The sequence below is a fragment of the Protopterus annectens genome, chromosome 16.part0, assembly GCF_019279795.1.
Source record: "Protopterus annectens isolate FY-2018-M chromosome 16.part0, PAN1.0, whole genome shotgun sequence".
Lineage (NCBI taxonomy): Eukaryota > Metazoa > Chordata > Ceratodontiformes > Protopteridae > Protopterus > Protopterus annectens.
Window position 1 is genome coordinate 388,819,283 of NC_056750.1, and position 27,180 is coordinate 388,846,462.

At 45.9% G+C, this 27,180-nt stretch overlaps 1 protein-coding gene across 3 annotated transcripts in view; it reads right to left on the reverse strand.

The window, feature by feature from the left end:
* FPGS (folylpolyglutamate synthase) overlaps positions 1-27,180 on the reverse strand; it is a 1,649,361-nt gene that overhangs the window by 232,783 nt on the left and 1,389,398 nt on the right. The gene's annotated exons all lie outside the window — the stretch shown is intronic.

Below are 27,180 nucleotides of genomic sequence, written 5' to 3' on the forward strand. Positions count from 1 at the left end.
AAAGGGAGAATGCCATAAACAGCTGGTCAGACTTGAGGAAGCCCTCTGTCCTATATAAGCAGAAATGCAGCTATATATGCACATCTAGCATATGCAAGAGATAGTCCACTTTGTTAGCAAATTTGGGAAGATGACTGGCAATTGGATTGATTGATTCAGATTTGCTTCTGTGGCAACTTTAGACATGAATGATGGGTTACTATGAAGGGCCAACCTATCTTTATGAAACACCATAAAAGGTGGTTTGATAGAAAAAGCCTGCAACTCCAAAACCCTTTTAGCTGATGTTACGGCTACTAGAAAAGCCATCTTCCATGACAAGAATTTGACATCACATGTGGCAGCAGACTCAAACAGACTCTGACAGACTGGATCCTTGACAGGACGTCGGAGCATAAAAACACCTTTTAAAAAAGCTTTACACAAGCGAGAGGAGAAGGCAGGTTCCTCACAGACATGGAAGCTGGAAATAGCTGCCAACTGCACTTTGATAGTCGAAAAGCTAGTGCCGTCCTGAAAAAGCAAAGACAAGAAGAGCAAGGCATCTGAAATGGAAGCCGAAGCTGGATCGAAATTGCGTAGTTTAGCCCAAACAGAAAACTGCTTCCACTTACTGGCATAAATCTTTCTAGTGGAAGCCTTCTGAGAGGCCAGGATAATGTTCTTAATGGCAGAAGGTAGCCTGGGCTGATTCAGGATTACTGGAAGTGGACAAAGCATGCCGGCCAACGAAGCACCTGTTGGTTGGGAATCTGAAGTTGTGCAGGCTAGGAAATTAGATCCTCAATGGGATCTAGTACCCCACTCTTCAAATGAGACTGATGAAGGGAAAACCACAACTGCCGAGGCCAAAAGGGGATGATGAGGATTAGGGTAGTCTTGAGTTGACAAGCTTTCTGTAGTACCCTGGGAATGAGAAGCAAGGAAGGACAGACATAAAGGAGACCCTGGGGCCAATCATGGACCACAGCATCCCTGGAGAACATCCCATTTGAGGGAATCAGGCAAAATACCGGCTGCATTGGTGGCTGAGAGGGGACACAGGGCGATCGGAGCTTGGCTGACCCCAGCAAAGGACGATCTCTTTCGCCACCAAAGGATTCAAGGAACACTTGTGAGGACTCAAAATTGCCCTGCTGAGTCTGTCCGCCAGCACGCTGGATTTCCCGGGAATATGCACTGCAATAAGAAAGCACCCCAAGGACATCACCCATTCCCACACTGTCATGGCCTCGCGGCAAAGCAGATACGAATGTGTGTCCCCTTGCTTGTTGATGTACCACACCACAGCCATGCTGTCCGTGTGAACTGCAATGGCACCCAGAGGGAGGGAGTCCTGGAAGGCTTGCAAAGTGAGGAGGAGCTGCCCTCATCTCCAGGATGTTGCTATGCAGTTTGATCTCTGCTTCGGACCATGTGCCTTGGCTCGTCTTTCCCTGAAAATGCCCCCCCAACTCCCACCCCAGCAGGGAAGTGTACATAGTTACTGTGCCGCTGGTGGGAGGAAGAGAGAATGGTCTGCCTACTAGGAGATCTGGAGACTAGATCCACCAAATGAGATGACCCCTGCACACTGGAGTGAGGCGGATCAGAGTTGTCACAGGATGAACCAGGGAGGACCACTGAACTGCTAGAGTCCACTGCAGAACTCTCATGTAGAATCTGGCTAACGGCATGAGATAGATCGCTGCTGGCATGGACCCTAAGGCCCTGAGAACAAGCTGGGTCTGGGAATGAGACAGATCGAGAAGACACTGAACATGAGAAATGAGGAGGTGTACCCAGCAGCACTGCAAACTCTGACAGTGTCCTACTGAATCCCAATGAATTCCAGATTTTGAGATGGAATGAGGCTGGATTTAAGGAGATTCACTGCAATGTCTAATTGGTCGAATAACTGGAGTAGGTACTGAAAGGCAGTGACCAGATGATGCTTCATGGGAGCTGTGAGGAGCCAATCATTGAGGTACGGAAACACCTGGAATCCCTGCAGTCTTAGGTGAGCTGTGACAGCTGCCATGCACTTGGTAAACACCCAGGGAGCTGTGGTGAAACCAAACGGCAGGGTCCTGAACTGGTAGTTATTGGCTCCTACTCAAAAGTGAAGATGTCTCCTGGAGCACCCGTTTATTTTTACAAGATAGTACACGTTCTGGAGATCTGCAGAGTACATCCAATCGCCCTTGTGCAAGAGAGGCACTACGGACAGGAGAGTGACCATCCAGAACTTGGACTTCTTGACAGATAGAATGCTGAGGTCCAGGACTGGACATGAGTCCTCCATCTTCTTTGGCACCAAAAAGAAGTGAGAGTAAGTTCCAGATTCTCACTATCCTAGGGGGAACCTCCTGGATGTCTCTCTTTCAAAGAAGCTTCAGCACTTCTTCCTGAGCAAGCTCGCTCTGATGGGGTAATGCATTGGGGAGGTATCTCCTGACTGGAAGAGACTGGGAAAAGGGAACAGAATAACCCCTGTAAATGCTGTTTAGCACCCAACGATGTTTTGTAATACTTGGCCAGGCCAAAGGGTGCAGACACAAATGACCCCTTACTGCCTCCATGGCAGGACAGTTGGGAAGCGCTTCAGCAGCCCTGTTGGGGCTCCCTAGAACCCTGATTTTGTGGACTCCCTTTGCCCCTGAGAAAGCATCTGCTGTGGAACCCTCTCCCCCCAACCTCTGGAGGAGGGCTCATCTTGGGAAACCATATTTTCCTGGTCCCTCGCTGTGTCTTGGAAAAGGGGAGTTGAGGGGTGAAAAACTTGATTCCCAACAGCCAACAGGGTATTGACTTCCTGCTTACTGCGGGTGAAATCTCCCTCACCTAACAGCCAAACAGGGTGGAACCATCGAAGAGGGAGTTGGTGAAAGATGCCTCAAAGAACTCCACAAATCTGCAAAGGCGCAGCCAGGCATGATGCCGAATAGAAATGCCTGTGCTGGCCATATGAGAGGCTCCTTCCTTTGCATTGGCAATTAGCTTAATTGATGAATTAGCCAGGGAAGAAAGTGTGGATAGTCTGGGGGATACCTTACTTAGTTCTCCGACAGGCAGTACCTCAGAAAGGGATTTGGTAAGCTCCTTGACCAGGTCCCTTTGAAGTTGGCTGAAATGTGCCAGGTAGTTAAGCATCCACAAACCTTATGTAGCTGAAGCAAAAGCCTGCTTTCCATGCCTGCCCATCACCCAGGATTTGGGTTGGGGGAGATGGACAGACATGCTCTGTTCCGCCAGCTCTTTCTTGGTGGCAGCAGCTACCATAATAGCATTGAATGGCACGCCTTTTGACCAGAACTGCTTGTCAGAAGGGGAACTGAGAAATTTGTCCGCAGATTTGGGAACAGACTCCACAGTATCCGTCTCCTTCCATGCCCTGCTGGTGATGAGGTCTACAATTTCGTCTGCAGGGGGGAACCCAGGAGGTAGATGGGCCCATCTCAAAAGCCTTCAGAAAGATGGACTCCTCGGAGGACGGGGGGAGTGAAGACCAACCACACTTAAGCTTCAGTATTTCCAAGATGTCACCGAAGGAGACATCCTCAGGCAGAGATCTGGGGGACCAGTCCCCTTCATCGAGGTCTGTCCTCGGTCAGCTACTCGGCAGGGGAGTACAGGTGTCTCCTCTTACATAATCTCTTCTAGGGAACCTCCTCCAGGGGTGGCTCGTGGGAAGATTCAGAAAAGAGGGGGACCCCGAGTGGGGCAGCTCCCACTTGAAGGCTAGTTTGGGAGGGCTAGCCTGAGACAAGTTAATTAGAGTCCACTTGGAGGGGCTGGGATGGTTCCTGGAAGCCGGGGGGTCCTCTCTACGACCCAGAATGTAGAAGGACTGGACGACGCTCCGAGAACTACACTACTAATCCAAAACTTAGAAGAAAACTGTAAAAAGGAAAAGCACTACTTATCCCACAGACACTCGAGCACTAGAATCTCCTTCCGCAGCAAACTAGATCTGGAGGGTTAGAGGGCAGCAGTGGATCATGGGAGTGGGAGGAGCATGAGCCTAGAAGCTGTTGGTAAACTGCCAGCTCGGATCCAATGTCAGATCCAAGACTCAAGAGTGAGGAATAGTGACATGGATGATAACAGACTGAAGGGTTTGCTTTTTTTTTTATATTACTGTATGTGTTCCTATGCAGTGGCCTGCAATGTAACAATTTGACAAACACTTAAAAAAGTGTGTGACAGAGAGAAACAAAGACCAGAAAAACTTCAAAGGTTAAACCTGCAAAGGGAGAAGACCAGAGAACCCTTGGCAACCTGAACAAGAAGAGACCAGGAGACCACAAGTAACCATCCCAACAAAGGCTTCTGAAGCAAATCCAAATCAGATCCCAAACAGAGACCAGCTACAGGGAAACAAAAGGACAATGAGAAGACAATCCTAAAGAGAAGACATTGATCTCAGGAAATAGGCAGACATGAAGGAAAATGCCCCTGAGGAGAGGAGGCAGAATATCTACTGAAGTCAGAGTCATGTTCCCTGGGATATGAGAGAAACTCTAAACATAATGACCAAGGCTGAGAGAGAGAGAAAACAGTGCCAGAAACCATGAAGCCAGCATAACCATCCCAGCTGATAGTCAGGTATGGTTATAACACAAATCTGTCCAAGGAATCAATGCCTTAAAAACATAACAGAGAAATGTTCCTTAAAAACAGAAAAGAAATAGGCCAAGTAGTAATAATAACAGCAAGGTCTTAGAATAAGCTGGAGTCCACTTAAGGACTTTCCTGATTGGGGACTAGAACATGAATCTGATCCAAAGAAAAGTGGTAATCACAAGAGACGCCCCTTAATCATCTATATTTGCTATAAAATCAAACTTTAGCCTCTGCAGAAAGTCCCACTCCACCAAACAGAAAAACAAAGCAAAGAGAAGCTTTAATACTGCATTTATATTCTAAAGGGAACTCCATAACATTCACTCACTTTTATAGCGTATTTCAACCTAATTTTGAGTCTGCTCAAATGATCAGAATAGGCTGCCAAATACTTTAACTACTGCTATCTCTGTTCATGATTGTACTGACTCCTGCCACATTAAGTCTTTCGGCTTTTCCCGGTTAGGGGTCGCCACAGCGGAGCTCCAGTCCGCTCATGACTGGCAGTTGATTTTACGGTGCCGAGTTGCCAGTCTGACGCCCAACCTTCAACGAAGGCACACCCATTCACGCTCGCACCTACCTGCATGTCTTGAATGTCAATTGACCGCGGGGAAGACATGCAGACTCCACACAGAAGGTGCTCCAGCCGAAAATCGAACAGGAGAACCTCTTGCTGTGAGGCAACAACGCTAACTGCTGCACCACCACGGCTTACTCCTGCCACATTGTACTGAAGGGAAATGTATACTAGGTCGTACTTTCACACAGATGTAAAACAGATCTCTTCTGAAAATTACAGTGCCTACAAATAAGTTGTAATTAAAAAGAATAAGAGGAAAAAAATTTACTCACTATAACTTTCCATCTGTGTTGCCCATTTTCGTTCTTCCTCAACTAATGGGTTTTGATTTGATGCTTGAATCCAACTCAGTCATTTCTACCAGATTATTGGATCCAAGAACTTTTGAGCTCCTTCCTTTACCCATAATGCCCTGACAACCTAATATACCTCAGACTGAGTCTGCTGCCCTTAGATATAAAGGGACAACCTATTATATGAAACAACAAAGGGAGAAAGAAAAAGGGAAGCTGGAACTCAAACAAGGAATAGAGGTTCCACAAGAAACGGAAACCAGTGTTTAAAGCGCCGACCACGCAAACTATAAATTCACAAAAACAGAAACTGTAGAGGTGCCGAGACCACACAAACATCGACTTTAATAAAAACAGTCTTTAATACACCACAATAAGATAACTCAAAAATGAGCAGGATATAATCACCATAACAAAATAAAAATCACCATTAAACCCTTAACATAACACCGCATTTTTCTTCCCTAGTGTTGGGACTTCTTCAGACAAATAAAATCCATCAACATTACCCTTAAATACTTACACAAATTAAAACTCAACTTCCTAAATTAAGTAAAGCCATTTATTGCAATCAACTTAATTTACCTCTTACAAAAAAATGCCATATATTCTTTAACTCCAACTGGTTGAAAATAAGAAGTTATGTACCTACCATAACGTTCCATGTTAGTTGTCTTCTCTCGCCTTCTTTCTTGCTTGATGGGTTCGGAGCCGATCCCTCGGCTCCGACTTGGCACTTGCTAAGCTCGAGAGTCACTTTTACCAGCTCGAGGCAGCCCCATATCCCATGATGCAAGGCGGTAAGTACCCAGATCTCGTTTGCTGACAAAGGGCAATAGCACCAAGCATAAAATACTTCCCAAAGGAAGAAAGAAAACTTACAGATGGAAGAAAGACCAGGTCTGAATGGTCTTCAGCATAACAGTTTCTTATAACAAGGTCTGTCCAGGCCAGGGGGAAGGAGGGAGGGTCAAGAAAGAAGGCAGAGAAGACAACTAACATGGAACGTTATGGTAGGTACATAACTTAATGTTAAGTTGTCAATCTCGCCTTCATTCTTGCTTGATGGGACCGCGTCCCTAGCACCTCTATCCTGGGTGGCTCAATGGAACAAACTCTTGAGGACTGTAGAGCCAAAACTGGCTCTGTCCCTGGAGGCCAAGTCCAATTTGTAATGGGAAACAAAAGTGTGAGGAGTAGCCCAAGTGGCAGCTGCACAAATAGTGTCCAAAGGAAGTCTAGCTTGAAAAGCCGTAGAAGTAGCTAAGCTCCTAGTTGAATGTGCTTTAGGTTTTGAGCACAGCTGTTTTCCCCTGAGCGTATAAATTTCAGAGATGACCGAAGAAAGCCATCTGGACAAGGTCACTTTAGAAACAGGAAGGCCCTTTTATTATCCGATAGGAAACAAAAAGTTGATCAGATTTTCTAAATTTTTTTGTTCTGTCCAAATAATATCTAAGTTGATGGTGGACATCAAGATAATGTAGCTTTTGTTCAGCTCTATCTGAATAGTTAGGAAAAATACAGGGAGATCAATGGATTGATTCAAATTGTTCTTTGAAGCGACCTTAGGTAAAAAGGTTGGGTTAGTTCTCAAAGATACTCTGTCTTTGTGAAAAACTAAATAGGGGGTCGAACGAAAGAGCATGAAGTTCAGACACCCTCCTGGCAGATGTAATAGCCACTAGGAATAAAGTTTTCCAAGAAAGATATTTCAGGGAACAAGAAACAGCTGGCTCAAGGGGAAGAATCAAGGATGTCAGCACTAAATTTAGATCCCACTGAGGAGGAGGATTCCTGATTGGAGGCTTTAGTAGGAAAATTCCTTTCAAGAAGGCCCTGCAGAGCCTATGGGACATAATATTATGATCTGCTATCCCGACATGAAAATTGGAAATAGCAGCCAATTGAACTCTGACTGTGGAAGAAGAGGAGCCTGCATGAAAAATCTCTGCTAAGAAGTCCAAGACTGCCTGAACAGGGGCAGTAAAAGGATCAATATTCTGGGCCTTAGCCCAATAAGAGAAACGTTTCCATTTGCTTGTATAAATCCTCCTGGTAGAGGATTTTAGTGGTGCTACTATGATGTCTCTAACTGGGTTAGAGATCAAAGGAAGCCTGGCTAAGGAAGGAAGTGGAGCAACCATGCTGTGAGGTTGAGAGAAGGGATTGACCGGTGCAGCTGACCCGATTGGTGAATCAGAAGATCTGGCAATGGGTCCAGATGCCACGGCTGCACCAAAAGGTGATGATGGAGGAACGGGAACCAAACTTGTCGAGGCCAGTAAAGGGCAATGAGAATCAATTTGGCTCTCAAAACGGTAGCTTTCTGGATCACCTGAGGGATCAGAGGAAATGGAGGGAAGGCATAAAGAAGTCCCTGGGGCCAATCCTGGGTCAGAGCGTCTCTGGGGGATGGCCTGATAGAGGAAGAGGCTGAAGAAGTCTGGACATTTGCTGTTTTGGGGAGTAGCAAAAGATCGCAACGTGGACGTCGCCATTCGAGATAAATCTCTTCCGCTATAGATTGCTTGAGAGACCACTGTGAGGCATGAGAACAGCTCTGCTCAATCTGTCCGCTACAATGTTGGTTTTCCCAGGATATGCGTTGCTACCAGAAACCGATGAGAGGAGATCGCCCATTGCCATAGTCTGAGCTTCGACACAAGGGGTAGGACTTGGTTCCGCCCTGTTTGTTGATATACCAAACTACAGACATGTTGTCTGTGTGGACTGCAATTGTCCCTACGGGAAGAAAGTCGCTGAGGGCTTGCAACGTTAAAAGCACTGCTCTCATCTCCAGGACATTTATGTGCAGATGGTACCGAACGGCTGCCACGCCCCATGAACCATCCTGCCCTGATAATGACCCCCCCACCCGATCAGGGAGGCATCCGTGGTGACAGTGGCTATCGGGGATGGGGGTACAAAGTACCTGCCTTGGTGAACCTGAGGCGATGTGATCCACCAAGCAAGATGCTTTTTGCATGTCTGTGTCACCAGAATCTGGTGACGCATTGGAAGTTGCTGGTATGACCATTGTGTGAACAGCATCCACTGAAGAAGGCGATGTAGAATCGAGCCAGGGGAAGAAGAGTAATGGCCGCAGCCATGAGACCTAACACCTTTAGAACCATTCTGGCCTGTACTTTCTTGCTGGCCAGAATGATCCTGACATGACTCTGAATGTCTGAAACTCTTTGTTCTGTAAGGGTAGCTGACATCCGAACAGTGTTTAAGTTTGCCTATGAAGGTAATAGACTGGCAGGGCGATAAGGATGACTTTTCAAGTTGATTGAGATGCCCAAATGAGAACAAAGGTCTATTGTGTAATCCCTGGCATGTACAAGCAGATGCCAGGTGGTGGCTGACAGGAGCCAGTCGCCGAGATACGGAAACACCTGGAATCCTTGACGCCTCAGGTGAGCCGTGACCACTGCCATGCATTTGGTGAACACTCTGGGGGCTGTAGTGAGACCAAAGGGCAGGGCTCTGAACTGGAAATGACTGGACCCCAGCCGAAGCGGAGAAATCTCCTGAGCGCCTGTGAATTTTGATGTGATAGTGCATCCTGAAGATCTATTGAGCACATCCAGTTGTCCTTCTGTAAGAAGGGCAGAATTGACTGAAGAGTGACCATTCGAATCTTGTCTTCCTGACAGACTTGTTGAGTCTGCTGAGATCCAATATTGGTCTCCAGTCTCCCGTCTTTTGGGGACCAAAAGAACCTTGAGTAGATTCCGGGCTCTGAATGGTCTATTGTAATTGGCTGAATGGCTCTTTTTTGCAGTAGTTTTGAGATTTCTAACTCTGCAATTTCCCTTAGACCGGGTGGTACATCTGGAAGGGAACTTGAGGGGAAGGGACTTTCCTCGAAAGGAATTATGTAACCCTTGGATATGATCGACTGTACCCATCTGTCTTGAGTGAGGGAATGCCAGGCTTCTGGGTACAGTGATAATCTTCCCCCGACTGCCTCCAAGGAGGGACAGCCGGGCAACATCTCAGGGATGCTGAAAGGGCTTGTCAGAGAGAGGCTCTCTGTTTCCCTGGTTTTTCGGACCCCCTCTGCCTCTAGAGCGTCTGTTGTTGTTACCCCTCTGCCTCTAGGGGTAAACTGACCACGTGAATCCTGCGTGACTCCTTGGGATTCTGGAACCACATTTTCCCACCTTTCTGTCCTTTGGGATAAGGTCTAGAAGGGTGGAAAACGGACTCCAACAGCAGAAAGAGTCTTGCCGTCCTGTTCGCACCTGGTCAAGGTTTCCTTCACCTGAGGGCCAAACAAAGCTGACCCATCAAAGGGAGAATTTGTGAAGGACGCCTTAAAGGGATCCGCAAAAATCACATAGCCGCATCCAGGCTTGGCGCCTAAGAGCCACACCTGTACCTGCGTTTCTACTGCCCATCCGCAGCATAAGATATTAGCATGGAGGAGTTTGCAATGGAATTGAGGGTTCCTAGCTGCGAAGCAATTTTTCTTGAGCCCCTGCAGCTGTAGGATCCTGAACTACTTCACCCAGCTCCTTAAGGATATCCCTCTGAGTCTGGTGAAGTGACATAGGTAATTCAGCGAGCATAGCAAAGGTCGCTGAGGAAAACATCCGCTACTGTACCTATCCATGGTCCTAGAGTCCTTATTAGGAGGATGGACGGGCACGGAAGGATCTGCAAGTTCCTTTTGGTGGCGCAGCCACCACCATGGCATCAGCCGGACACCCTTAGTAAGGAATTGTTTGTCACACGGGCAGTGATAAATTTTGAAGGCCTCCTAGGGACTGGCTCGACAGAGTCAGGAGCTGTCCACGCCTGTCATGCAATAACCTGCTTAAGGGGGTCGGAAGGCGGAGACACCCAGGCGGAGGGGGGCCGAGATCCAAACGCCTCTAGGTATACTGACTCATCCTCAGAGGGATTGTTGGTGGGCCAGTTTCCCCTCTGTTTCAGGAGTTCTAGGATGTCTGAGAAGGAGACATCCTCAGAGGGGATCTAGGGATCCCTCTGACTCATCAAAGTCAGTATCCGGTGACAGACTCGGGAGTCTACATGCTTCCTCTTACAAGTCCTCTTCCTAGGAGGATCTCCCGAAACATCAGGAGAATCCTCGGAAGAGGGGAAATTCCCAATGGGGAAACCTGAGGCGGAGGATCTCTGGGTCCTGTAGCAAGAGAAGTGGCAGAGATGTCAACAGGTACTATAGGGGGAGGAGCTACGGGAACAGACTGCTGACTGATAGCAGTGGCCAGCACACTCTTCATCACCTTGAATGCTCCTCCCAGGCAGGTCCGAGAGAACCCGCCCAAGAGCTAGGAACTCCAGGGACCACCGAAAGGGAAGCCTCCGAGGCAGATGGAGCCGAGCTCACCAGGCCGAGGCTCCAAGGGGAAGACCGTCTGCGCACAAGGGTCCGATGCCACTCACCCCCCCGGAGGACACCATGGAAGCTCAACCACCGAATCGCTCTAAGGAAGGTCTCAAGAGGAGATAAGAGTAGAGGCTGAAGGAACAGAAGGGGTATCCGTCCTCCAGCCGTAGCAGTAACCATTCCGAAGACTCCAACTCCAAGCTCTGGGGTAGAGTTGAAGGAGGAACTGTAACGGGTGTGGACCAACAGTCGCCTGTTGAGACGGACTATGTAACATTTGGGCCAGTACCTGTGACTTAAGTAATCTACTGACCACTCTCTCTAGGTCATGATCTGACATTCTGGATGACCTTGAAGATCGGCCCGATGGCTCCGTTCCGATAGAAGAGGTGAAGCCGGCGAAGTATCGGCTCCAAGGAAGGAGACCTCGACCTCTTCCTGGAATGAGCCATCGGAGCCGATACTATAGATCCTGTCGGAGCCGACTTCGGAGCCGACAGGAAACCTCGATGTATCGGCTCCAGCCGAGCCGATACAGCCACCAAAGTAACGGTGTCGGAGCCGATCGGAGCCGACACCGATGCTCAGCCACATGGGTGTCGGAACCGATCGAGCCGACACCGAAGGTCGATACAGATTCGCACCGATAGCCATCGGTGCGAAGGCTGTTAAGCCAGAATCGGCTCCAGCCGAGCCGATCTCACTGAATGAGTCGCAGCCGAGGCCGCAGGCTTAGACACAGAAGCCTGGGCCTTGGAAGATTTAACTGATTTAGATGGAGCCGACTTAGCCGGAGAGCCCTCCGGCTTAAGAAGACCCCTAAGGATCAGTTTGTTTCTTTCCTGCAGGACTCTCTGGCTGAAGGATGACAAATAGCACAGGACTCCTGCAGCTGAAGAGGCCCCAGCCAATACAGCCAAGAAGTGTGACCGCCTGTCAGAGACATCTTCTGACAGCACGAGTCACACTTCTTAAAACCTGAGACCCTCTCCTTTGACATGGTGCTTTACACAAACACACACACACACCAGTCAAAAAATTAACTTAAATAAAATACCAAAAGGTATTTCTATAAACAAACACACACACCCTAACAGGGAGGGATGGGATGGGTAAAGTTTGACTAAAATAAATTAGAAAAGACAGGGATTTTCTGTCACAAAAAGTAAATAATTAACTAATAACTAATAATTAAGGGTTTTTAAGAAAAGGGGCTTAAATATCCAAAAGTGAATCGCTACCAGGAGCTGGTAAAGGAGGACCTCATAAGCGGGCGCAACGAGATCTGGGTACTTACCGCCTTGCATCATGGGATATGGGGCTGCCTCGAGCTGGTAAAAGTGACTCTCGAGCTTAGCAAGTGCCGAGTTGGAGCCGAGGGATCGGCTCCGAACCCATCAAGCAAGAATGAAGGCGAGATTGACAACTTAACATCCGTTCTTTTCTACTCTTCCTTTATGAATTAAGAAATATGTAAAATGTGCGAAAATATCAACAAAGTGTAAATCTTTTACTAAGTTGTTGTAATAACTGATAAATAAGTACTTGCTATGATTAAACAGAAAAAGTAAAACTAATGTTCAAAAAAAAAAAAAAAGTTATGCACTCACCATAACATCCCATGTGAATTGTTCAACTCGCCTTCATTCTTACATATGGATTCGGAGCCGATCCTCAGCTCCGATTTGGCTTACTACAAACCTCGAGGTCTTCAGACAGCTCGAGGCCAAGTCCCTATCCCATGATGCACCTAGAGTTACCTCAGATCTTGTTTGCTGCATATAATACCATGTGCCATTCTATCACTCTTTAGGAGAAAACCCATAGAAAGCTTGACCAACCAGGATAAAACTAGTATTTCGGTCCTCGAAAAACCCTGGAGGGGGGTAGGAGGGTGGGAAGAACGAAGGCGAGATAAACAACTCACATGGAACGTTATGGTGATTACATAACTTTTTTATGTGAAGTTGTTCTATCTCGCCGTTCATTCTTAAAGATGGGTAGCGTCCCTAGCACCATCTTTCTCAGGTGGCTCACGAGAGTATGTTTTTCAGGACAGTGGAACCAAAGGAAGCCCTGTCAACTTTGTAATGAGTGATAAAGGTATGTGGCTTTGACCAAGTGGCTGCTGCACAAATATCGTCTATAGGAAGCCTAGCAGAAAACGCAGAAGATGTGGACACTGCTATGGTAGAATGAGCCTTAATTGTGTGTTGTAAAGGTAAATTAGCAGCTGAATAAGTAAATGTGATACAATCAGATAACCATTTAGACAGTGCTGATTTTGGCACTGGCATACCTTTTCTGGAATCTAAAAAGGAAACGAAAAGCTGTTCTGATTTTCAGAACTCTTGTTCTATCCAGGTAAAATCTGACCTGTCTATAAACATCAAGCTTGTGCAGCATATACTCCAAGTTGCTGGTGTGTTTGGGAAAGAACACTGGTAAATCTACGATCTGGTTAAGGTTAGCTTCAATACAAACTTTGGGTAAAAATGAAGGATTTGTTCGCAGGGACACTCTGTCAGCATGAAAAATCATATAAGGAGGCTTTGTGGACAAGGTCTGTAGCTCTGACACTCTACGGGCCGAAGTGATGGCTACTAAAAAGATAGTCTTCCATAACAAATATTTCAAATCACATGAGGAAGCTGGTTCGAAAGGTGGGAGAATAATGTGTGAAAACATAATATTTAGATTCCATGGGGTATAAGGGGATTTCACAGGTGGTCTGAGATGAAAGGTCCCTTTGAGAAAGGCTTTGGACAGCTTGTAAGACATTATGTTTAATCCTTCAAAGCCAAGGTGAAAATTAGAGATAGCGGCAAGTTGTACCCGAACTGTTCTGCAGCAGCTCCTTTATTGAAAAGCATAGTCAAAAACTCTAATATGGAGGAAATAGGGGCTTGGTAGGGATCAATGTCATTTTGAGAAGCCCATATAGAAAATCTTCTCCATTTGCTAAAGTATAGCTTCCTAGTAGAGGACATATGAAAATATATCAATATATGCTGCTTTTCATTTGAGAGGTTATGGAACCTGGCTATGTTGGGAATTGGAGCAGCCATGCTGTCAATTTCAGGGACTAAAGAGAGGGATGAATAGCCCCCGAAGAATGCGTCAGAAGATCTGGAACTGGGTCCAGAATCCAAGGCTCTTCCAACAGATGAAGTCAAAGGAAGGAGAACCAAATCTGACAAGGCCAATGAGGGGCTATTAGAATGATGGGCCTTCCCAGGGCTTTTGCTTTCTGCAATACTTTGGGTATCAAGGGAATTGGTGGGAATGCATAGAGGAGACCTGGAGGCCAATCGTGTAAAAGTGCGTCCCTTGGGGCTTCTCGCAGACGGGGAATCAGGGCAAAGTTGCTTCTGCATGTTGTGTTCATGTGGTTGGCAAAAAGGTCGCAGCAAGACTGGCCCCACCTGTGGAAAATACTCTGCACTATCGCTTTCTTGAGGGACCACTCGTGAGGAAACAAAATTGCCCTGCTCAGTTTGTCTGCTATCACAATGGATTTCCCCAGGATGTGCGTTGCTATTAGAAAGCGCTGGGTGGATGTAGCCCACTGCCATACTCTTACGCCCTCGCGGCAAACGGGAGAGGACCTGGTTCCTCCTTGTTTGTTCAAGTATCAGACCACCGAGACCATCGTCCATCTGAATCTCAATTGTTTTCAGAGGAAGAGAGTGAGCCCTGGAAGTACTGCAACGCTAAAAGTATCGCTCTCATCTCCAGGACATTGATATGCAGATGTGTCTCCTGTTCGGTCCATGTGCCTTGGGCTGTACTTCCCTGAAAATACCTCCCCCACCCTATCAGGGAAGTGTCCGTGGTCACTGTGGCCGCTGGTGACGGTAGGACAAAAGGATGACCTATTGTTACATGAAAAGAGGTCAACCACCACTGAAGATCCTTTTTGCATGTGTTTGTGATTATGAGATGAGACACTGGGAGCTCTTGGGAGGACCACTGAGTGAATAACAGCCATTGCACAATCCTTTTGTGCATGCGACCCAACAGTATCACTAGTATTGCAGCTGGCATTATGCCTAACAATTTTAGCACTTCTGATGCTGGAGCCTTGTCTTTGGATACGACGCTGTGGACCTGCTGAAGAAGTAGTAAAACTTTTTCTGCTGGAAGTCTCAAAGTGGTGGTGGTGCTGTTTAATTCTGCTCCTATAAAAACGATATGTTGCGATGGCGACAAGGGAAATTTTTCTGAATTTATTGTAATGCCCAGATGACTGCAAAGAGTAAGAGTGGTGTCCCTGGCTTGCATTAGCTGATGCCTGGTGGTGGCGGTGAGGAGCCAATCGTCTAAGTATGGAAACACCTGGAATCCTAAACGCCTCATGTGAGCCGTGGCCACTGCCATACATTTGGTGAACACTCTGGGGGCTGTAGTGAGACCAAAGGGCAGGGCTCGAAACTGGTAATGATTGGCTCCCAGTCGGAAGCGCAGATGATCCCTGGATGGTCTGGCCATTTTATATGGTAGTACGCATCATGTAGATCTATCAAGCACATCTAATCATCTTTCCCTAAAAAGGGAAGTATCAACTGAAGTGTGACCATCCGGAACTTCTCTTTCTTGACAGATCTGTTTAGTCTGCTGAGGTCCAAAATAGGTCTCCAGTCCCCTGTCTTTTTTGGAACTAAAAAGAATCTTGATTAAGTTCTGGATCCTGTCTGGTCTGCTGGGACTGGTTGGATGACTCTTTCTTAGCAACATTTGAACCTCTACTGTTGCTTGTTCCCTGTAACTGGGTGGAACGTCTGGGATGTTTGTTTAAAAAAAGTTTTTTAAAAAAAGTTCTTATTTGATATGAATGATTTATCTATATTTAACTACATTTAATCTATATAAAATTGTTTTTTATTAATATATAATTAAAACTTCTTTAAGAGTTTTGGGTGTGATGCATTTTAAATTATTTGCATAATTAATTTTGGTTTGTATCTGGTTGGCTGGCTTGATCATGTGTTTTTCAGTGCTTCCTCTATTTAAATGCCACTTATGTAAGGTGATTTTATGTGCTGATGAAGGGTGTAGACCCGAAAGCTTCATTAAAATTGTTTGTTTATGACTACCGTGTTTTTGATCACAATGGATTTCCCCAGGATGTGCATTGCTATTAGAAAGCGCTGGGTGGATGTAGCCCACTGCCATACTCTTACGCCCTCGCGGCAAACGGGAGAGGACCTGGTTCCTCCTTGTTTGTTCAAGTATCAGACCACCGAGACCATTGTCCGTCTGAATCTCAATTGTTTTCAGAGGAAGAGAGTGAGCCCTGGAAGTACTGCAACGCTAAAAGTATCGCTCTCATCTCCAGGACATTGATATGCAGATGTGTCTCCTGTTCGGTCCATGTGCCTTGGGCTGTTCTTCCCTGAAAATACCTCCCCCACCCTATCAGGGAAGTGTCCGTGGTCACTGTGGCCGCTGGTGACGGTAGGACAAAAGGATGACCTATCGTTACATGAAGAGAGGTCAACCACCACTGAAGATCCTTTTTGCATGTGTTTGTGATCATTATGAGATGAGACACTGGGAGCTCTTGGGAGGACCATTGAGTGAATAACAGCCATTGCACAATCCTTTTGTGCATGCGACCCAACAGTATCATTAGTATTGCAGCTGGCATTATGCCTAACAATTTTAGCACTTCTGATGCTGGAGCCTTGTCTTTGGATACAACGCTGTGGACCTGCTGAAGTAGTAGTAAAACTTTTTCTGCTGGAAGTCTCAAAGTGGTGGTGGTGCTGTTTAATTCTGCTCCTATAAAAACGATATGTTGTGATGGCGACAAGGGAAATTTTTCTGAATTTATTGTAATGCCCAGATGACTGCAAAGAGTAAGAGTGGTGTCCCTGGCTTGCATTAGCTGATGCCTGGTGGTGGCGGTGAGGAGCCAATCGTCTAAATATGGAAACACCTGGAATCCTAAATGCCTCATGTGAGCCGTGGCCACTGCCATACATTCGGTGAACACTCTGGGGGCTGTAGTGAGACCAAAGGGCAGGGCTCGAAACTGGTAATGATTGGCTCCAAGTCGGAAGCGCAGATGATCCCTGGATGGTCTGGCCATTTTATATGGTAGTACGCATCCTGTAGATCTATCAAGCACATCTAATCATCTTTCCCTAAAAAGGGAAGTATCAACTGAAGTGTGACCATCCGGAACTTCTCTTTCTTGACAGATCTGTTTAGTCTGCTGAGGTCCAAAATAGGTCTCAAGTCCCCTGTCTTTTTTGGAACTAAAAAGAATCTTGATTAAGTTCTGGATCCTGTCTGGTCTGCTGGGACTGGTTGGATGACTCTTTCTTAGCAACGTTTGAACCTCTACTGTTGCTTGTTCCCTGTAACTGGGTGGAACGTCTGGGATGTTTGTTGTCAATGGAGGGGGAGTGGCGAAAGGAATGACATACCCTCTGGAAACTATACTCTGTACCCAGTCGTTTGTTATTTTGAGCCAGGCGTCTGGATACGAAGATAAGTGACCCCCGAATGCCTCCAGAGTAGGATAGTTTGGCCTCCTTTCAGGAGCACTGGAAGGTCTTCCCAAAGAAAGTACAGATGTGTACACTTATAATAAATGTAAAAATACACGAAAATTTCAAGAGTCGGCCGACCGGCCTCGGGAACCGCACGGCAAGAAAAACTGATGTAATGGCGTCGGCTGCATGTTTTATACCCCTGACGACCTGATGTCATGGAAGAGGGGACAGCAACCAACACAGGACCCAAGACTTTGCTAATCAGGCTGACTGAGGGCTACTGCAAAGCAGATAACCCAAATGTAATGACTGCAACAGTGAAACACGAAAAACATGTGGTCTCTGTCACCCTGGTTTTGCGGACCCCCTCTGCCGCGAGGGAAGCATCTTCCATCATTGCCCCCTCCTCTGCCCCTGGAGGGGGGGTTCACCACATTTGTCAAGAAAGGCTCCTTGGGCTTTTCAGAACCACATTTTTCCTCCCTTTTGACCCTTGGTGTAGAATCTGGTAGGGGTGGAAAAATGGATTCCAACGGTAGACAGTCTTTCCTTCCTGCTCACACCTGGTCAAAGTTTCCTTAACTTTGGGCCCGAAAAGGGGTGAGCCATCAAAAGGAGTGTTGATAAAGGATAACTTAATGGGCTCTGAGAAGGAACACAAGTGCACCCAGGAATGTCTCCTGAGAGCAATTCCTGTACCCGCTGCCCTACTCATTCCATCAGCTGCATATGAAATGAGACGCATGGACAAGTTCACTATGGAATTGAGGGTAGCAAGCTGGTTGGCGACTTTGTCTGAAGCACCTGCAGCTACTGTAACCTGAAGAGCATCTCCAAGCTCTTTTAGGAGATCTCTCTGTAGTCTTGTAAAATGAGTGAGATAGTTCAGTAAACGCATGGCAAAAGTCAATGAACTGTATGTGTGCTTCCTGTAGCTCTCCATGATCCTAGAATCTCTGTTAGGAGGATGGATAGAGGTAGAAGTTTCCGACATATCCTTTTTGGTGGCTGCCACCCCCACCATGGCATCAACTGGCACTCCCTTGGTGGAAATATATTTCCTGGGGGGCAGAAATAAATTTATTAGGCCTCCTAGGGACAGGCCCCATGGTGTCCGGAGACTCCCACGCCCTTCGTGACACCAACTCCATGAGCTCAAAGGGTGGAGACATCCAAGAGGTAGGGGGCTGAGACCCAAAAGCCTTCAGGAGAACCGACTCATCTTCAGTAGGGTTGGTGTACTTCCAGCCACCCCCCTGCTAAGGATTTCTAATATCTCAGCAAATGAGATATCCTCAGAGGGGGACTGTGGGGACTCTTCTAATTCATCCAAGTCTGTATCAGATGTGAGAGACTCCTTTGGGGAGTCTAGGTGCTTCCTCTTACAGATTCTCTTCCTGGGAACTTCATCAGTGGGAATTTCTGGTGAGGTCTCGGAAGAGCAGGGGCCACCCAATGGGGTTTCCTGAGGCTCAGGGTCTCTATGCTTAGAAAGGATCTGTGAAAGCAGAAGTAGACACAGGAGCTTTTGGGGAGGAGGTAGTTGGACCTGAAGTTAGAGATGTCTTAGGAGACATTACTCTCCTCATGGCTTCAAAGGCTCCTCTGCGTCGATGAGGAGGGACCGCTGGATCTGAAGAAACCACCGATCCCCTTGGCACTGGCACAGTGGGCTACGAACCAGAAGTAGGAGCCAAACTCATCTGAGCCAAGACCCCGAGAGGCAAAGTCGGAACAGATATGTCGGTCCGACTATCCTCCCCAGACCAGTCAGGGAGTGTTGGCACCTAGACTGCTTGATAAGAGCTGAGGAAGTCCGAGTAAATGGAACGATGGCACTGGAACAGGCGTTGGCTCTGAAGGCTCAATCATCAGGTCAGACTCCTCTGGTTTTGAAGGACAAGTATGGCTCAGAGGAGGAAAAGTCGTCGATGGCATTACAGTTTTAGGCTCCAAAACCAACTGAGTTAGAGCGGACAAAAATTTAGCAAACGCTAGTGCCTGTAGCAACTTCTGCACCACACAATCCACATCCAAATCGGACAGGCTGATCGAGGACCGAGATGAATGGATGGATGGAGGCAATGACTGCAGAATAGGTGACTGTAGTACTTCGGACACTGGTTCCAGGACTGGGGACTGGCTCTGAAAAGACAAGATGCTCGGAGAGGGCTGTGGAGCAGACGTCGACTCTTTCTAAGATTTTTTTACTTCCAAAGAAGAAGCCTTAGAAGACTTACTTGATGTACCCTGGTCAATCAAAGCTTCCTTAAAAGACGGTTTCAGACGTCCTCTATGAGTTTTCTTTTTCGCTCCTGAAGAACTCTGGATGAAAAAGAATGACAAATGGAGCAGTTTTCTTGTAAGTGCAAGGCTCCAAGACAAAACATGCTATTAACGTGACTGTCACAGACATCTTCTGTCCACAATTTGGACACTTTTTAAATCCTGACTTAGGATGTTTATTCTTATCTTGGTCAGCCATAATCAAGTATACAGTATCCAAACAACAATCTACTGTACTTTAAAAACTAGACACACCTAAACAATTAGCAGAGTTAAACTAGTAAAGATAAATTATCGAAGTAAGCCCTAAATAACAAATGGGCTGAATAACAATGTACTGACTAAACTATTCAAAAACGCACACACACACACACACACGCACACACACACACACACACACACACACACACACACACACACACACACACACAAACTAACTACTTATTTAACTACAAGCTATATAATGTTTTAAAGGCACACCAAAGGGAAAGGGAATATTAAAGGCCTATAGAAAAACCGAGGCCAAAAAGAGAAGGAATCTCTCTACTAACAAGCTATAAAAGCTATCACTATTAAAGACTATTAAATACTAACTCTAAATATTTTTAGAAATAACAATTTTCCTAGATAATATCAGAAGAGAATTATACTGGCCCGAGCTGTGTAAGGAACCTCCGATCTACTGCAGTGACAAACTAGATCAGAGGTAACTCTAGGTGCATCATGAGATAGGGACTTGGCCTCGAGCTGTCTGAAGACCTCAAGCTTTGTAGTAGGCCGACTCGGAGCTGAGGATCGGCTCCGAACCCATCTCTAAGAATGAATGGTGAGATAGAACTTCACATCAGTCTTTTGCCCATAATACCATCTAGTGGCCAATTCATATATATGCTATTGCCAGACATAAAATATTGCCTGTATTAACAAAATCCCATATTACAGGATTAATATATTAAGTAGTGTAGTTAAGTATTTCAATATTAAAATCCACAACAAATGAATAAACTAGTAAAAAGACTGATAAAATAAATAACCAGATAAGTGAACAGAAAGAACACAACAAAAACTTTGTAACTTATTAAGATCACTGTTGGATCATGTTATTAAAACCATAATAATAGCCATTCTAAAAAAAACTTGCACTTAAATAATGCCTATACCTAAAAATTCTTGTTGATCAGCTACAATCTTGCAGATCTCAGCTTTAATACAGGGACTAGAGAAATATTTTCATTAAAACCAGGGGCCTTGGTGGCTTGCAATACTAATTGCCAATATATTTCCATGTACTTTATCTTTTTTTCCCATAGCGCCCCCCCGTTATGTCCTAGGGTACCATCTCTATCACAAAAATTGAAAAAAGGTCCAGGTCCCTTGCTCAGGGCCCAGAAAACAAATATCTTCCATTTACTTTTGCAAAACTTTCTAATAGAAGGTTTTGAGAAGACAATAAGATATGACATACTGGGAAGGACAGTCTGGAAGGTTATCTAGCAATCAATAGAATTGGAGAAACCATTCAGTCAGTTTGAGCCCTGTTAAGTCCAGATCAGTCACAGCTGTTGGGTGAAACAGGAGGTCTGGAGTGGGAACCAGTATCCAAGGCAAATGTAGATGAGGCCAGAGGAAGGGAAACCAGATTTGAAGAGGCCAGAAGGGTGCAATGAGGACAACTGTGCTCTTTCACAGGAATACTTTCTGTAGAAATTTGGAAATGAGAGGTAATGGTGGGTAAACATAAAGGAGACTAGAGGGCCAATTGTGGACTAGAGCATCTCTCAATGACTCCTCTGCTGGAGGGATCAGGGCAAAGAACCTGCTGCACTTGAAGGGAGAAGCAAAAATGTTGCAGCATGGCTGGCCCCATCGAAGTAAAATCCTTTCCGCCACTTGGACACTGAGAGACCACTCATGAGGCATCAGAATGGATATGCTTAGTCTGTGTGCAATCATGTTGGATTTTCCCACAATGTGCATTGCTATTAGAAAGAGAACAAAGGAAATCACCCACTGCCACACACACTGCTTCTCGACATAGAGGATAAGGTCTAGCTCCCCTTTGTTTGCTGATGTACTACACAACTGACATACTGTCTGTCTGAATGACAATTGTCCAGGATGAGAAAACACCTTGAAAAGGCCTGCAGTGCTAGGAGGACCGCTCTCATCTCCAAGTCAATAATATGTGCCTTAGCCTCCTTGAGCAGCCATGTACCTTGGACTGCTCTTCCCAAGTAATGCCCCTTCCCCCAATGGTAGACAGCTGTGGTCACCATGGCTGTGGGCAGGGGAAGAACAAACGGGTGGCCTTCGCAAAGCTGGTTTAAAGGAAACCACCAAAGATGATACCTTTTACATGCTTGTGTAATCTTGACTCGGGCATTCAATGGATGGAGAAGAGAATTGACCATTTAGTTGAAAGTGTCCACTGACGAATTCTCATGTAGAATCTGGCCAAAGAAACAAAAGTAATAGTTGCTGTCACTGATCCCCATGGCTTGCAAGATTAATTGGGCTGGACGAGAAGAACTTGGGAGTCACTTTTTTGACTTGGGACCTCAGTGTCTGTATTCAACTTGAGGTAAGACAGGGTGTGCCCAGAGGAGCACCTATGAACTTCCTGGCTATGCAAAGGCGTAAGGTAGGATTTGTTGCAACAGAGTGATTCCTATATGAGCACAACTGCAGTAAGTAGTCTCCTGTCTGTACAGAACTGTGACCTCCTGAAACTTTGAATACTAAGCAAACTTGTTTATTCTGCTGAGATCCAAGACTGGTCCTCCAGTCCCCTGTCTTTTTTTGGCACCAAGAGCAATGTTGAGTAAGTTCTGGATGCTCGGTAGTCTGGAGGGACCTCTTGGATAACACTTTCTTCTAGCAGTTTTTTTTATTTGTAGAGATGCTGCTCCCCTCTGACAGGGTGAAATATTAGGGATTTTCTTCACATTGATGGGAGGGGTATGAGAAAATGGTATGGTATAACCTCTGGATATGATTCTCTGCATCCACAAATCTTCTGTAATAAACAGCCAGGCTCTCTGGTGAAGAGACAAACATCCACCGACTGGCTCCAGAGGGGAACAGTCGGGCCTCCTTTCAGAAGCACCGATAGAGCTTACCTGAGAAGGAATCCCTGAAGCCCTGGTTCTATGGGCCGCCTCTGCTGCGAGGACAGTGCCTTCAATTCACATTCCCCCCCTTCTGCCCCTGAGGGAACTATCTCTGCGCAAATCTCAAAAAGGACCCAGGGATTTCCTACTAATTTTTCTATCTCCTCGCTGATTCTTAGAGAAAGGTCTTTGAGGGGTTGAAAAACTTCCACCAAGGGCAGATACAGTCTTTCCCTCTTACTCACATCTGCAGTGTGTGTCTTTAGCCTTGGAGCTGAACAGAGAAGATTTGTCAAAGGGCGCAATGACAAACAAAAACTTAAAAGGGCTATGCAAAACCGCATTAAGCACATCAAGGCATGTCTCCTGATGGCTATGCCTGAACCCACCCGCTACCCATAAGGTACCTTCTGCTGCATGGGAGATTAACCTCATGGGTCCATTTGAAATATAATGAAGGGTGGCCAGTTGAGAGGCGATTCAATTTCCATCCTCGGATGACATGGACTCCTGAACAGATTTGGCAAGCTCCTTGGTCAGATCTATTTGTAATCTCATAAATTGTGCCAATTCAGTGAACTGAGGGCAAAGGTTATTGAAGCATACACACGCTTCCCAAATCTGTCCAAAGCACTTGACTGTCTATTAGGAGAAGGGACAGAAGAACTCTGTTCTGTCAGTTCCTCCTTTGTGACTGCAGCCACAATCACAGCATTGTTGGGACTCCCTTGCTCCAACATGAATGGTCCTTAGCTGGAGCTAAAATCTTGTCTGATTATTTCAGTATTGGCTCTAAAGTATCTGGTTCCTTCCACTTTCAGAGAGAGATGAGGTAGATGAGCTCATTGGCTGGGGGGTTGGCCCAAGAAGTAAATGGGCCAAACTCAAAAACCTCCAGGAACACAGATTCCTCCTGGAAGGACCAACCACTTTTTTTGTTTCAAGAACTCCAGGATGTCTCCAAAGGAGACATCCTCAGGTGGTGATTTGGGGGACCCCTCCCCCTTATCAAAATCAGTGTCCTCTGTGAGAGATTCCTTGGGGGGGGTCTCTAAGTGCCTCCTCTTACACGTTCTCTTCAGAGGGACTTCCTCAGTGGGCTGCACTGCACAAGTACTGGAAGAGATGACACTGCCCTGATGGGCCGGCTGGAAATTAGTTTGGGCTGGCTGCCCCAGTGAAAAGGGCGGAAGAGGCTCAGAGCAAAGAGCAGGACAAGGCAGGGTTGTCTGATCGAAAGGGGCACAGTGATGTCTCTTCTCTAGCAAAGGAGAAAGCCCTCTCCAACTTCAAAGTCAGAACTCTTAGGGGACACAAAAGCCAATGGCCCCACAGCCAGAATCTCTCAAACCGCCAGCTCCTGCAACCCCACCAGCACTTCCCTTGAAGAGGGAGTCGGGCCCAAGGTATCCAAGCAGAGGCCACTAGTAGAAGAGATGGCTCTGACAGTTTCAGAGTTGTCTCCAACCCCCTGGATCTGGTGCTAATGCTTCGGCTCAGAGAGTCTCCCGGCTCCAAAAGACTCAGAGTCTGTCAGCTCAGGGGAACCATCAAAGTCGAAAAAAAGGACGGTCTTCGGATCCGAAAAAGACACCCCAGAGATCTCGGATCCAAGGGCTTTGAAACAGAGGGTCGGATAAGAGGAGGAGATACCAACGGGGAAGTGAACAAATGACAGCTCGCAGACCTAGTGGGAACTGGAGCCAGGAACACCCTCATCTGAATCTGTGTCCAAAGTAACGTTCTCATCATCCAATCCACATTCGCTTTTGAAAGACTTTTGGAACACCTAAGAGATGATGTGGTGGATGGAGGCCTGGAGTGTCTTAAAGGAGATCCCTCCAAGAAAGGAGAAAGAAGTCCTGATGACAAAGAGTCCAAAGGAAGTGTGTGTGTGTGTGTGTGGGGGGGGGGGGGGGGGCACAGATCTGTGGAGACCTAGATTTTAAAACAGTTAAATCCGAATCAGATGATTCCAACTTCTTAAGCACTTTTGAAGGGGGCTCCATAGAAGGAACAGATGCCGAAGAACAGTCAGATGACCTCTTATGTCAGTCCTTTCCCTTTGGCATTGACTCCAACTTACTTCTGTCAGACTTTTTGGTAGGTTTTGAGCCCCAGCAATTGAAGTAGTAGAGGTAAACGGAGGAAGGTCTCTCTTAAAACAAGCTTGTTTCTTCGATCAGTTTAAGCCCAGGAATTAAAGCCAGAGCAGATCGAACAGTCCACCTCAAAATGAGCAGGACCTATACATGCATTCCTTATGGGCATCTGAGTTGGGAAACCTATGCCCACAGGTAACGTACTTTTTGAATCCAATATGCTTGTCAACCATGACACAATCACAAAAAACAATACTGACCTAGGTAACTATAGAGAGTTTTCTAACTCTAACGATAGAATTTTATTTTATTTTTTTTTTACACTCAGAAAAGAATGAAAAAGGAAAAGCTACCAACAATGATAGGGGAAAAATACTTCAAACAGTAAAGTAATACCAACAATGGTACTAGAAAGTCTACTAAAAAACAGTAGCCAAAAAAGCAGAAAACAGCTATATTCAGCTCAAAGAATATGGGAGGGAGAGAGTAAGAAAAACAGTAAAATATATAGGTTAGAAATATAGTTGATGGGGCATTATGGGTAAAGGGAGGAGCTGGACAGTTCCCAAATCTGATCATCAGGTAGAAGTGGCAGAGTCAGATCAGAGTATTGGATTCGAACCCATCAGCTGAGGAATGAGTGAAAAGGACATTAGATACATAGGACATGCGTTTTGCTATTCAAATCTATGTGATGTCAACCTTAACTCCTGAGAGGTACATATTCTTGAACCATATTACCACCCATATAAAACTCTACACTCAACAACAGTTCTGCACATGTGGGTCTGTCACCAAAAACAGAAATCATGAATGTGGCATCAAATGAGGAGTAAGCAGGCCAACAGACAAGTCTGTACACTACCCAACAGCATGAATTAGCTGTCACAGCAAGCAAGCTTTTCAATTCTAGGATGGCACAATAGTGCAGTGGGTAATGTTGCCTCATAGCAAGAGGTTCTCTGGTTTGATTCCCAGCTGGGATGCCGTCTGTTCAGAGTTTGCACGTCTTCCTGTGTTTGCATGTGTTTTTGCCAGTGCTTTGGTTTCCTCCCACACAAGACATGCTTTAGGTAGACTGGATACACTAAATTTTGCCATAGGTGTGAGTATGCCTGCTTGTGTGTGGTATGGAATAGCAAATGAGGCAGGACTAGCCACCTGGTGTGTAAACTGTGGTCTTGATGACTGCTACTCTTGAAGTGACATCCCAACCCCATGTGCAAAAATGGGAAAAAAGGGTGATGGATATCTATCCCCACAATAGCTTTACATTTTCCTCCACCTACAAATCACTGTGACAACCTTGCTATCTGGTTTTTGAATTCACTTCATTCCACAGATAGCTGTTTTATGAATATTCTTCACGTTGTTCAAAAAGTAAAAAATAAAAACATTTCATATTATTCCTGTTGTAAAATTTTATTCTCATTTTTACATAATTTTATTCCAAAAAAAGTCTTCAGTCCTGGACATAGATTCCTGTAACATACTCAAAAGTTTCCAACGCCTCTAAGAAGAATGCTAATGCAATCATCCACAGGTACTATTTTTAAATTTTCAATACTGAGAGAGGCTTAGTGGCCTTGTTTCTTAATACATATAAGACATCCATTTTTAGCAGCACAGATTTAGCACTACACAGCTGTCTGACTTGCAAATAGATGTTGTGCTGTGATCAAAGCCCAGTAATACATAGACAGGCGCTGTCCAGGGGGAACTTCATAAGCATCCTGGATATGACAGCATTTACTATGGCCCTAACTCCAATCCTAGGTGGAGGGATGAACTATATGCATCGATGCACAGGCCAACACCACACTATCTGGCTGCATGCTTTCATGCACTCACAATGAAGGCCGCCAGCAGGCATTTTTTGATAAACCAAACCCCCACCAATAGCCATGCACCTGCATCACCCTTCTACCTTTGCAGGTTAGTGGCAATGTAGAGTGAGCCCCCCCAAGGATGGGATGACTATATGCCCACTCTCCCTGGGAGCTGTGTTAAGAGACTGAGCTATAAATCAAAGTCAAATAACCGGGGCTATAGTCAAGGCTTTATCCACTCTTAGCCTCCAGAGCTGGCTGGCTATTTTCTTTTACATTACCTACCTATCAGCAAGCCTAAAATTATTAGTGCTCATAACCTCTTAAGTACTGCCTAAAAATCTCAATCATTACATCATTGCTGGATTAAAAATGACTGTATCTACAGATAAACATCTACATCTATCTATATAGTCTATCTATATACCTCTATATATCTAAAGAGAAAGGGGGGAGGGAGAGACAGACACAAACAGGTGACCAAGGCCACACTTGGGGATCTCC